General features: G+C 46.0%; 1 long non-coding RNA gene across 1 annotated transcript; it reads left to right on the top strand.

Annotated features, from left to right (window-relative positions):
• The first annotated feature begins 2742 nt into the window (after window positions 1–2742).
• Window positions 2743–12104, top strand: LOC121000039. The gene is made up of 3 exons (XR_005778734.1): window positions 2743–2752; window positions 4490–4499; window positions 11969–12104. It is a non-coding gene; the product is annotated as an uncharacterized LOC121000039 (long non-coding RNA).
• The last annotated feature ends 1123 nt before the right edge of the window (window positions 12105–13227 follow it).

The raw sequence follows: 13227 nt of genomic DNA, 5'->3' as shown, positions 1-13227 counted from the left end.
TAGTTCAAGATGAATTTACAGTAGTAATTGGTGAATCCCAAAAACCGCATAAGCACTCAGTGGCGTAGGGATCGCCATAGCAACCATAGCACTGGCTATGGGGCCCTTCGCCACTGGGGGCCTAAGCCTGTTGATTTATTTTTATTTTATTTTTTTATACACATCCACTTGCCGGCCCGTCCGTGGGCGGTCCGCAGCCCGGGTCGGCTCGGGCCTGGCTGGGGACGGGGAGAAGGAGTCAGGAGAGAGCAGGGCAGCGAGGGCACGACGGGGCCGGGCAGCAGATGAGAGAGGCCGCGGTGGAGGGGGTCGGGCCAGGGTCACGGGGGTGTTTACTATACCTGGTCCTGGAGTCTAGGAGGGAGTGGCCTCGATTCCCGCCGCAGCAGTGTCTGAGACTGACTGAGAGTCCCAGTCTCACTGCTGCCAGCCTGTGCCTCAGCTCAGCCTGCCTGCGCAGTGGTGGGACCGGTGACTTCTCCAGTCTGCTCCCTCCTCCTCAACTGGTCAGTGGTCTCCACTCCGGCGTCCACTCCACTGTCTCCAGTCCTGCCTCTGTGCCTGTGCCTGCGGCTGCCAAGTGCCTGCTGTAACAGCCGTTTCTGTTCTGACTGTGCCAGTGTGCCTCAGTCTAAAAGTAAGTGATTAAGTGAAAAAGAATTGTGAGAACTTATAACTAAGGTTCAGAAGATTATGATGATCAGTACAGTATTGTGATGATGTTGAACTTGATAATGATCTGAATTCTGAAGTTAAAAAGAGCTGCCTGCAGACCTGAAGTGAAGGAGGGTGTGGGGGCCCATGCCCCCTTCCTTCTCTTGGGGACCCCAAGAGAAGCAAGGGGGCAGGGGCCCCTGCGCCCTCCTTATCATTGCAGGTATGCAGGCAGCTCTTTTTAACTTCAGAATTCAGATCATCAGACTCTCACTAATTACACATTTACAGCACACACACCCCTGTAGTGTCCACCATCAGACAGGGGAGGGAAGAAACCCCAGAACTAGAGTGTGTCCCCCAACTGGGGTTTCTTCCCTTCCCTGTCTGATGGTGGACACTATATAGGTGTGTGCTGTAATTAGTAAGTGAGAGTCTGATGATCTGAAGTTAAAAAGAGATGCCAGCAGTAATAAGGAGGGCGCCCCTTCCTTCTTTTGGGGAGCACACTCTAGCTCTGGGATTTCTTCCCCCCCTTCTTATATGACAGACTAAGGGTACTTTTACACTTGCGGCAGGACGGATCCGGCAGGCTGTTCAGCCTGTCGGATCCGTCCTGCCGCTATTTCGCTGGACCACTGCTCCGTCCCTATTGACTATAATGGGGATGGGGGCGGAGCTCCTGTGCAGCTCATGGCGGTGGGAGATCTAGGATGGGTGTTCGGGTGGGAGCTCTGGAAGGGGTGGTGGGAGGCCCGATAGATATGTGGGTGTGGGAGGGGGGGGGGGGCCATGACATTTTTTTGCTATGGGGACCATGCATTTCTAGCTACGCCCCTGTAAGCACTTTCAGATTTTCGGGTCGATCCCAGTCCAACACTGCACAGAGTTTCTCAGGATCCATATGAAAACCTGAGGGTGAGAGCAGGTAACCCAGGAATTGCACTTCCTGAACAGCAATAGCACATTTTTCCATCTTTGCATACAATTTATTCTCTTTTAGGATCTGTAACACCTGTCTCACATGATCTTTATGAGTCTCCATGTCTGGAGAATAAATTAGTACGTCATCCAGATATACAACAACAAATCTCCCCACCAGATGATGAAATATGTCATTGATAAAGTGTTAAAAAACCGCTGGAGCATTGTTTAACCCAAAGGACATGACCAGGTTTTCAAAATGACCCTCAGGGGTATTAAATGCGGTCTTCCACTCATCCCCCTCCCTGATCCTTACCAGATTATATGCCCCCCTCATATCCAATTTAGAGAACACCTTGGTACCGACAATCTGACTAAACAAATCCGGAATCAAAGGAAGGGGGTAAGGATCACAAACGGAAATACGGTTGAGCTTACGGAAGTCCAGACATGGTCTAAGGGTACCATCTTTTTTTTTTTTACAAAGAACAACCCAGCAGCCACTGGGGATTTGGATGGTCTGATATGACCCTTCGCCAAGCTCTCAGTGATATACTCTCGCATAGCCTTTCTTTCGGGCTCCGAAAGAGTTTTAGGCAGTTTAGCTCCAGGAATAAGATTGACGGGACAATCATACTCCTGATGCAGGGGTAACTCCTGGTTACCACTCCCGGAAAACACATCAGAAAATTTGGAAATAAACTAGGGTACAGTTTTAGTAGTGACCACAGAAAAAGACGCTTGTCCATGCAAAAATCACTCCAATCGAGAATCTGTCTCGCTCGCCAGTCGATGGTAGGGTTATGTTTGCTTAACCATGGTAAGCCCAAAACCATTGGAGCAGGCAGACCATCCAACACATAACACAAGACAGATTACTGATGGAAATCACCCACTCTTAAATGTGCATTTACCACTTGTGACAGGTATTTTTGGGTAAGAGGTGCAGAATCAATTGCAAAGACAGAAATGCTTCTCTCTAGTGCACTAGTAGTCAACCTATGAATATGAACAAATTGTCAATCAATCAGGTTAACCCCATCCCCACTGTCGATAAATACCTTGATTTCCACAGGTTTTGGACTCTAGCAGCACCTCGGCAGACATGAGAAATCGGGTACTTCCAGTAAATGACAAAAGTATGTTTTCTTGCTCCCCACCCACACCACCAATAGTAATTTGGGGTTTAAGCATTGTTTACACCTTGATGCTGAATGTACAGACAAATATTCGCGAAATGTCCCTTCTTTCCACAACAAAAACAGACTCCCTTCATATGACCAGAACTCTTACCAGCAGTCCCAGGAGTAGCTCCCCCCAACTGCATAGGCTCCTCACAAGGCGTAACCATAGGTGTCTCTTTACGATAAGTGTCAAAGGAAGCCTCCACCTTATTTGACAGTACGTCCTGAGGATGAGGACCATTAGATCTCCCCCTCAGGCTTCTATCCAGATGGACAGCAAGGGACATGGCTGCTTCCAATGACTCAGGTTTTTCATGAAAGGCCAACGCGTCCTGCAGCCTCTCGGATAGACCCTGACAGAACTGGCTACGGAGAGCAGGATCATTCCACTCCATATCCATAGCCCATCTCCTAAATACAGAGCAATAGATCTCTGCAGAGTGTTCTCCCTGCCGTAAACCACGTAACTTGGTCTCAGCCTGAGAGATCCGATCCGGGTCATCATAGATAAGACCCAAGGCTCTAAAACATTAATCTACCGACTGGAGGGACGGTGATCCAGTCGGCAGAGAAAAAGCTCAAGACTGTGCATCATCCTTAGGGTCCATTCATACGTCCGTAAGTGCTTTGCGTATCCGCAAAACACGGACACTGGCAAAGTGCATTCCGCAAATTGCGGACCCCACATTGCCGGCACTATAATAGAAAATGCCTAATCTTGTCCGCAATTGCGGATGTGTGAATGGACCCTTAAGCAAAGAAAGGATCATACCCACACGTTGACAATCATCCCCAGGAGAGTATGGACGCAGCTTAAAGTACAATTTACACGATTCCTGGTACCCACCATCGGAACCAGCCGCCTGTGGTCTCTGAATCCGTAAGACTGTCGCACAAAGGTCAGCTACCTCCAAAGACAGTCCCTGCAGCTGTTCGACCAGTATAGACATAGGATCCATAGATGCACTGACCTGAACAAAATAATGTTTTTTGTGGCGGTTAATAATGTCACATCCAATGGGAGGGGGGGGGGGGACTCCACACTAAACGCAGGAAGAAAGGGGAAAAGTAACTGGGCCTGGAAACTAGGGAAGAAACAAGTCACCTCCTAGACAACCCTAATCTGGGCCATGACTACCTATAAATATGAATAGACCTTGAAGGTAGGAATATTCATAAGCAGTATACCTAGGCCCTTATTTCCCTATAAGGCCCTGGAATAAGTATAGGACAAGAGACAACCCATTTGTCCCCAGATGGACAAATGGAAGTCTCTGTCTCAGGCCCAGATACAACAACAGGGAATATAACAAATACAAACAAACGCGACACTTAACTTCTGTAGAGATGGAAGAACAGGAACACCAGAGAGGATCTCACACCAGCTCAGCCAAACCCAAATGAAGCTATGAACCGCATAGTCAGAAGGGTGGGGTGAGACTATAAAGGGTGGAAGTGATGACCACTGAGCAACAGCTGAGAAAAGGGAAGTGGTCATTAACCCTATCAACACTGAATCAAGAGAAATCAAGGAGGCTGTTAGATTCCTCCACGCTCAGCCAATCTCCTTGATTTCCTGACATCAGTCACCTGAGGGACCGTGACAGTTAGAGATAAGCGAGTTTTTTTTTTAATTCTATTCGGCCGATTAGTCAAATTTTTTTTAAAAAATTGGTTCGATCCTAATTCGAATCACGTTAAAAAATGTCCATTTCCTGGCTGCAGAGAGCCTTTTTAGTGGTGTAGAACACTGTGCCTTGCAGTAACACGCATAGGGAGTCTGCTGTGGCAGTAAAATAATACTGTGAGTCAGTAAGACATGCAGATGACAGGCGTCGCTCTTATGCCCCTTTCACACGGGTGAGAATTCAGCGCAGGTGTAATGTGTGAGGTGAACGCATTGCACCTGCACTGAATTTCGACCCATTCACTTCAATGGGGCTGTGCAGATAAGCTGTAATTTTCACTCATCACTTGTGCGTTGCGTGAAAATCACAGCATGTTCTATATTCCGTGTTTTTCACGCAACGCAGGCCCCATAGAAATGAATGGGGATGTGTAAAAATCGCATAGCATCCGCAAGCAAGTGCGGATGCAATGCGATTTTCATGCATGGTTGCTAGGAGATGATGTTAGCAAATTGATTTAAGTCAATTTACTGTATTATTTTCCCTTATAACATGGTTATTAAGGAAAAAATTAGTATTTACTTAATACAGAATGCTTACTAAAATGTTTCTTGAGGGGTTAAAAAAAAATATATAAATAATTCACCTAATCCTCTTGTTCGCACAGCCGGCATCGTCTTCTTTCTTCATCTTTCAGGACCTGCAAAAGGACCTTTGATGACGTAATCACGCTCACCACGCGGTGAGCGTGGTGACATCAGGACAGGTCCTGCTGAATGAAGATAGAAGGATCTTCCATCTTCATTCAGCAGGATCTGCGCTGACTTCACCGCGCTCGCCACATGGTGAGCGTGATTACGTCATCAAAGGTCCTTTTGCAGTTCCTGAAAGAAGAAGGTGAGTTTTTTTTTTTTTAACCCCTAAATCCACATTTTAGTAAGCATTCTATATTAAGGTTATATGTAGTAGATTATTTATTAGAAATAAAAATATAAATATGTATACCACAAGGGGGTTAATGCGAGTGGTTCCTGATAGGTATTCAGATAAAATATACCACAATATGCAATGTTTTCGTATAAAATAATATGCAATGTTCTGGTATATAATAATAAATACTAGTACAGGTTATCAGTCTGTCTAGTATGTCTCAAAAATATACGTCAATGTGCACAGTGTGTGGTCCTGTGTGCACAATTGGCAATGACGTAGGTATCCGGATATCCAATAAAATATAATGATAATAAAATCAAATTGTATCAGATGGTTTGTCTGACTGTGGGTATTAGAGTCCCTTGTTATGTCCAAATATAATTAAGTCGGCTGTATATGGAGACTGGAACAGTCTTGCCCCATTTGTGGTGTGTCCCAAGTGGTGGCTATCGGCGTTGTATGCTGACGGTGGTCCAGTCCTGGGGAACGTTGGTGCGGATGTGTCCTGCTGCTTATATTTTATTGGATATCCGGATACCTACGTCATTGCCAATTGTGCACACAGGACCACACACTGCACATTGACGTATATTTTAGAGACATACTAGACAGACTGATCACCTGTACTAGTATTTATTATTATATACCAGAACATTGCATATTATTTTATACGAGAACATTGCATATTGTTTTATATTTTATCTGAATACCTGTCAGGAACCACTCGCGTTAACCCTTTGTGGTATACATATTTTTATTTCTAATAAATAATCTACTACATATAACCTGTATCCACTCATATATGTACCTAGACATTTGAGTGCCCTCCACCTCACAAATCCACTTGTTTATCTATTACTTTGGCAGTAGGTGCTGCCATCTGGAGAGAGCACCTATCCGTGAATTGTTGACAGTAGAGCCTCTGTAATTTCCTATCCATTCTACAGTATATTAAGAACGCTATTATTTTCCCTTATAACAATGTTATAAGGGAAAATAATGAAATTAATAGAACACCTAACCCAAACCCAAACTTCAATGAAGAAGTCCGGGTTCGGGTCTGGGTACCACATTCAGTTTTTTCTCACGCGCGTGCAAAACGCATTGCACTCGCGCAGAAAAAACGGAACATCGAAACGCAATCGCAGTCAAAACTGACTGCAATTGCGTGCCTACTCACGCGGTTTTCCCGTAATGCACACACAATGCATCCGGAGCAAATCTGGGACGCCCGTGTGAAAGAGGCCTTAGAATAACTACACACTTCACTTATTTGGGCAGTCACGGGGCCAAAACTGATCAAATAACACAAGTATGAACCTTACAGGTCGATGTTAGCGCCAAAAAGAAACGCACTCCTTTTACACCGTCGTCAGCTGATTCCACATAGATGTCTACAGAACCTGTTCTATTAAACAGTTATACAAGTAGAGCCCTCCTGACATAATGGAGAGGGTATCAGCAGTAAGTTTGTGTTGATGTCACTGATTATTTTGCCCTTCCTCTGATCCGTCAGAACAATAACCCCCAAAAAACGAATCCTGTCTGTTAAGCATTGGCCTTCACTCGGTCAGCATTTGGTCAGTAATCCATCAGTATTGCTAATGCCAAAAAAAAAAAAGCAGTGGATCCAAAACAGAGATGACACGTGAATCGAATATTTGCATGTCTTCTGTGTTTTGTACAGCTCCTGCTTTTATCTACCAAATCACAAGCCAATTCTGATGGGACCATACAGGCCTTACAGCTGCTACACAGACAGGATCCGTTGTGCATCTCATTTTTCCTTCCTTCTGAAAGATCAGAAGAAGGGTCAAATAAATGTTGATGTCAGCCAGGCCAAATGGCAAAATAGTGGCCCAGTCATGAAGTGGGGAGGGTGGGAACAGCATGAGAAGTCCACAGAGTGGCCCAATGACATAGTGGTGAGGTGAAAGCATCAGGAGGAGGCCATAGTGGCCCAATGACAGTGTGGAGGTGGCGGCAGCATCAGAAGGCCACAGAGCGGCGCGATGACAGAGTGTGGAGGTGGCGGCAGCATCAAGAGGCCACAGAGTGGCACACTGACAAAGTGTGGAGGTGGCGGCAACAGCATCATCAAGAGGAGGCCATAGAGTGGCACAATGAAAGTGTGCATGTGACAGCAGCAGCATCAGGAGACCACAGAGTGGCAAGGTGAAATAGTGTGGAGGTGACAGCAGCATCAGGAGACCACAGAGTGGCAAGGTGACATAGTATGGAGGTGACAGCCGAATCAGGAGACCACAGGGTGGCAAGGTGACAAAGTGTAGAGGTGACAGCCGCATCAGGCGACTACAGGGTGACACGGTGACAGAGTGGGGAGGTGGCAGCAGCATCAGGAGACCACAGAGTGTTAAGGTGACATAGTGAGGACTTGGCAGCAGCATCAGGAGACCACAGAGTGACCCAGTGACCGAGTGGGGAGGTGGGTGGCAATACGGGTACCAGTTGAAGATGGTGGGTGACAGAAGGAGCACTTAGCGTCAGATGTGTGGCATCAGGCGGGTGGCAGCATCAGAATAGTAGCTGAGGCAGGTAGCCAGAAGAAACAAGTCTTTTTTGTCAAAGTGTTGGTGTGGCAATATGGATGATCTAGTCTGATGCATCAGGCATTGGTGGGTGGAAATCCTGGCTGATCCACGCTTGATTCATCTTAACGAAGGTCAGTCTCTCGACATTTTGGGTGGACAGGCGAGTTATTCTTGGGGTAACTAGGGCCCCCATCGCATTAAACACCCTCTCTCGATGCCACACTACTGGCCGGGCAGGACAGCTTTTCCAGGGCAAACTCTGCTAGTTGCTGCCACAAATCCAGTGTGGTGCCCAGTAGTCCAGCGGATCTTCAATGTGGGTTGGCAGGGCACTGTCCAAGTATGCCACCACCTGCTGGCTCAGGAACTGCTCCAGTTCCAGGTACTGCTGCTGGTTGGTAGTTTCTACTCACTCACTAGGCGAGTAAAGAAAACTGCTTATCAGTGACTCTAGACTCAAGTTGCTGCTAATGGGGCTGGAACTGCTCCTACCTCCCCACTCTGCCACAGCAACCATGGCAGAAGAACGTGACCGCAGAGGGCTCCCCTGGTCAGACCTGCAAGAGGATAGCTGATGGTGCAGATAGGCAGCAGCCAACTCACTACATAGAATGTCTCTATAGTAGTTCAGTTTGTCCTCCCTCTCAGTGGGAGTGAAAAAGGCCCCCTATTTTGGACCAGTAGCGACGGTCCAACAAGGTGGAGAGCCAGAAGTCATCCCTCTGCTGAATGGTGACAATTCGTATGTCACTACGCAAGCAAGTGAGCATGCATCGTGCCATTTGTGCATTTGACTCTGAGGGACTCCCTGCCTCCATCTCCACTGCATACTGCCACGATGTGTCTGGGTCCTCTGTCTCATCACCTCATCGTCCTGTAGCTCCTCTGGCTGCTCCTGCTCTTCCTCTCCTGTCACCTGTGTATAAAAACCACCCATTTCGCTACACATTGCTTGTGCTCCAATAACTTCCTCCAGTTCAGCCCCCACAGGGTTCATGTGGCCGTGAGATCTAAGCGCCATGTCTCCAGTCCGTTGACCAGCCAGATTTAACAGCATCTGTTCCAGGACATGAAGCAGTGGAATGATGTTGTTCATCCCGTAGTAGTGGTGACTGACAAATAACGTGGCCTGAGCAAACGGCAGGTGTCACGCATGAGCTGCCACTGGCTGTCACTCCTGTCCACTTGGATCATCAAGAAATCGTTTATGGCCTTTCTCTGTTCGTATAGTCAGTCCAACATATGGAGGGTGGAAATCCAACGGGTGGAAACATCGCATATCAGCCTATGTTGGGGGATGCCGTTCTGCAGCTGCAGCTCAAGGAGGGTGTGCTTTGCAGTGTTCCGTGAACCCATGCAGCACTACTTTCCGGGGAGATAGGCTCCTGCGAAGCGGGTGGTCTATACTCCCACTGCTACCACCCTGCTGACTCCCGGCCACTCTAGCAACTTGCTGGCTCTGCTGTTGCCTCACTGGCAAGCTGCCACCCTCTTCTCCCAATGATGATGAAACCCCTTTGTCACCCGGCTACCAAGTGCGATCAGCTACATCATCATCATCGAGTACTGTCTGCACGTCACTGATGTCCTCCTCAACGGTCTCTGGGTCAGGAGCCTCACCGCTCACAGCACCAGCTCCCACGACACTCTCCTCATCACTACTTGCCTATCTAGCGGAGGAAGTGGCAGATGTCTCCTCCACATCTTGGCTGGACAGTAGCTGGTAACTGTCCTCTAGTATATTGTCCTCGCTGTATAGTGGGGATGAGCCCACAGCATATAATACTTCTCTGGCTGAAGGAACAGAAAAGGACAGAGGCAGGTTGAGTACAGGTGAGGGCACAGGGCCTGCTCCCGGGACATGCCAACTTGACTCTTGGCTGGGGGTGTCTGATGTCACTTGGGACAAAGTGGATGACCTAGTCAACCATTCAAGAACCGCTGGGTTGCTGGTCAAGACATGACCACTAGATAACACTGGGAACGCAGGTCTCTCGCTGCGACTTCTGCTGTCACGCCCTCTGCTGCGACCTGTGCCTGCGCTAGAAACATTTTGGCCTCTGTCACTCCCCTGTGCAGTACCTGGGACTTCTCTGTCTGACATACTGTAAGATCAAATAAATAAGTAAAAGGGAAATTAAAATACCCACAATAAATTATGTAATTATCTAACTTCACCACACAACGGCTAATAAGCCCTTTTATTTCCAATAATACACGCCAAAAAGTGCTATAATTTTTTTACTTTACCACACGACAGTAAATACTTTTTTTGTTCCACTAATACACGCGAAAAGGGCTTTAGAACATATAACTGCACCGCTGAACGGCAAATATATTTTTCTTTTGCCACTAATACATGACAAAAAGGGCTTTAGAACATATAACTGCACCGCCATAGGCCCTTATTTTTTTCCACTTATACAAAAGGCTTTAGAACATATAACTGCACCACTGAACGGCAAATAGGCCCTTATTTTTTTCCACTTACACACTCCACAAAAGGCTTTAAAGCATATAACTACACCTCTAAACGGCAAATATATTTTTCTTTTGCCACTAACACATGATAAAAAGGGCTTTAGAACATATAACTGCACTGCTTAACGGCAAATAGGCCCTTATTTTTTCCCACTAATACACAACACAAAAGGCTTTAGAATATATAACTGCACTGCTGAACGGCAAATATATTTTTCTTTTTTCCACTTACACACTACACAAAAGGCTTTAGAACATATAACTACACCTCTAAACGGCAAATATATTTTTCTTTTGCCACTAACACACGATAAAAAGGGCTTTAGAACATATAACTGCACCGCTTAACGGCAAATAGGCCCTTATTTTTTCCCACTAATACACAACACAAAAGGCTTTAGAACATATAACTGCATTGCTGAATGGCAAATATATTTTTCTTTTGTCACTAATACACGACAAAAAGGGCTTTAGAACATATAACTGCACCGCTTAACGGCAAATAGGCCCTTATTTTTTCCCACTAATACACAACACAAAAGGCTTTAGAACATATAACTGCATTGCTAAATGGCAAATATATTTTTCTTTTGTCACTAATAAACAACAAAAATGGCTTTAAAACATATAACTGCACCGCTGAACGGCAAATAAACATTTTTTTTGTGCCACTAATACACGGCAAAAAGGGCTGTAATTTTCGCACTTCACCACACAACGGCTAATAAGCCCATTTTTTCCCACTAATGCAAGCCAAAAAAATGCATTCGAACATATAACTGCACCGCACAAGGGCAAATAAGACGTAGAAATATTTCCTTGTAATAAACTCTGTTAATGGCTGTTCCAAACAGCACTTGCACCCCAATAATAAGAACGGTTTGCTGGAATTACAGAGCTGTATAGTGGCAAGTTGGGTCCCCAGTCATTGCAAAGTGTAATAGGATTGTTCCTATTACCCAGGGTGTAACCTCCCCTACTGAACCCGGTTTTACATAAATGCTGTGGAATGATTCCTCCCTATACTTTCTCTACACCTTGAATAATCTTTCCCTGAACTTGTAAATCATTTCTTTAGCACAATGAAGTCTTTCCTAGCACTGTCCCTAGCTCCTGCCGACATCTCTCCCTGTACTAAGTACACTGGAAAATGGCAGAATCCAAGATGGCTGAGGCTATTTATAAGGCTGTGACATCACAGGGCTGGCTGCTGATTGGCTGCATGCATGGCATTGTGGGTGATCCCGTGTTCTCAGAGTTCCTTGCTTCAGGTCCTCACATGTGCAGCAGCCATTTTAGAAAAAAAAATGTTACCACAAATCGTGAGAAAATTTGGATTTGGTGCGATTCAAATTTTTCCTGAAATTTGGATTGAATTCCAGTTCTTCAACTTCGATTTGCTCATCTCTAGTGACATACAGCATATATGTGGAGGAAACGGACGGAGCTGCTGCCGATTCTCGTCTGAGAGAGCGATTTTGACTAGCCACAGGAGGGAGGGTTGCATTGTAGAAAGAAAATTGTGAAGAAGTTGCTCGTAGGGGCCCATTCAAAAAATTGCTGTGGAGCCCAGTCATTACTAGTTACGCCACTATACCCCTTAGTGACTAAGCATACGGTCACTAAGGGGCCTTAGGCTGAGCCGCCACTTTTTTACGGTGGCCCAGTCTAAGGGCTGCACGGGTCCCCCATGCAGCGGGGACCCAGCTCTCACATGAGAACCACGGCCCTGCTCTAACAGCCCAGACTGGCAGGAGTGCTGATCTGGGCTGTTTAACACTTTACATGCTGCGGGCAATGGCGCCCGCCGCATGTAAAGTGCTGACAGAGGGAACGGAGTGCAAATGAGATCTCGGAGTGCAGATGTGTGTGAAGGCTGCCTGTGGTCTGATGCAGGCCCCAGACCAGCTTTGAGTATTTTCCAGCAGGCGGCTCCTCTCTGGCGCAGCCTGCTGGTCAATGTCAGAATAGCATTGCCATTAAAATGCAACGCACCATTGCAGGGATCAGCAACCTTCGGCACTTTCTTGTCTGTTCTTGTAACTCCCACATGATTGAAAGGAGGATCCTGGGAGTTGTAGTTTCCGAACAGCTGGAGTGCCGGAGGTTGCTGATCCCTGCACTATAGAGTTAGTGCATTGCATTTTGAAAGCAAACAAAAAGCTGTTTGTTATAGTCCCCTTGTGGGACTATTAAGTGGTAAAAAAAAATAATAATTAATTCAATAAAAAAAATCTAATAAAAAAATTAAGCTTTTTTTTCCCATTGAAAATACGCTTTTCAATGAAAAAAAATTGCAAAAAAAAATCTTCCCCATATGTTTGGTATTTCCACGTCCGTAACAACCTATACTACTAAATATCATGTAAATTGTCCCCTACGGTGAATGCCGTAAAAAAAAATTTATAAATAAATAAAAAAAACTGAATTGCTAATTTTTCTTAGTTGCCACCGAAAAAAAACGTAATAAAAAGCGATCAAAGAGCACCATTTACTCCAAAATGATGCCAATGAGAAATACAAGTTGTCCCACAAAAATAAAGCCCTCACACAACTCCAAAGAAAGAAAAAAAAAAGTTATGGGTCTTGGGAGGAGGTAATGTAAAAACATTTTATTTCTTTTTAACCGCCTCACGTCCGCCCATAGACTATAAACGTCCTATGGGTGGACGTCTATTTCTGACAGCACGTTTTAAAACGTCCTGTCAGAAATAGCTAATCGTGCAGCTGCTGATCAGGTTGCCCGCTGTCAGTGACAGCAGGGCAACCCTAAGACAAGGCAGGGACAGTTCCCAGGTGTCCCTGCCTTCACGATCGCTGCAGACACTGTCTGCAGAGAAGGAAGCGATGTGCGCTTCCTGTTCCGGCCCG

Source organism: Bufo bufo, chromosome 4, assembly GCF_905171765.1.
Source record: "Bufo bufo chromosome 4, aBufBuf1.1, whole genome shotgun sequence".
NCBI classification, from domain to species: domain Eukaryota; kingdom Metazoa; phylum Chordata; class Amphibia; order Anura; family Bufonidae; genus Bufo; species Bufo bufo.
Note: the sequence above shows the minus strand (reverse complement) of the source record. Positions and strands in the feature narration are given on the sequence as shown.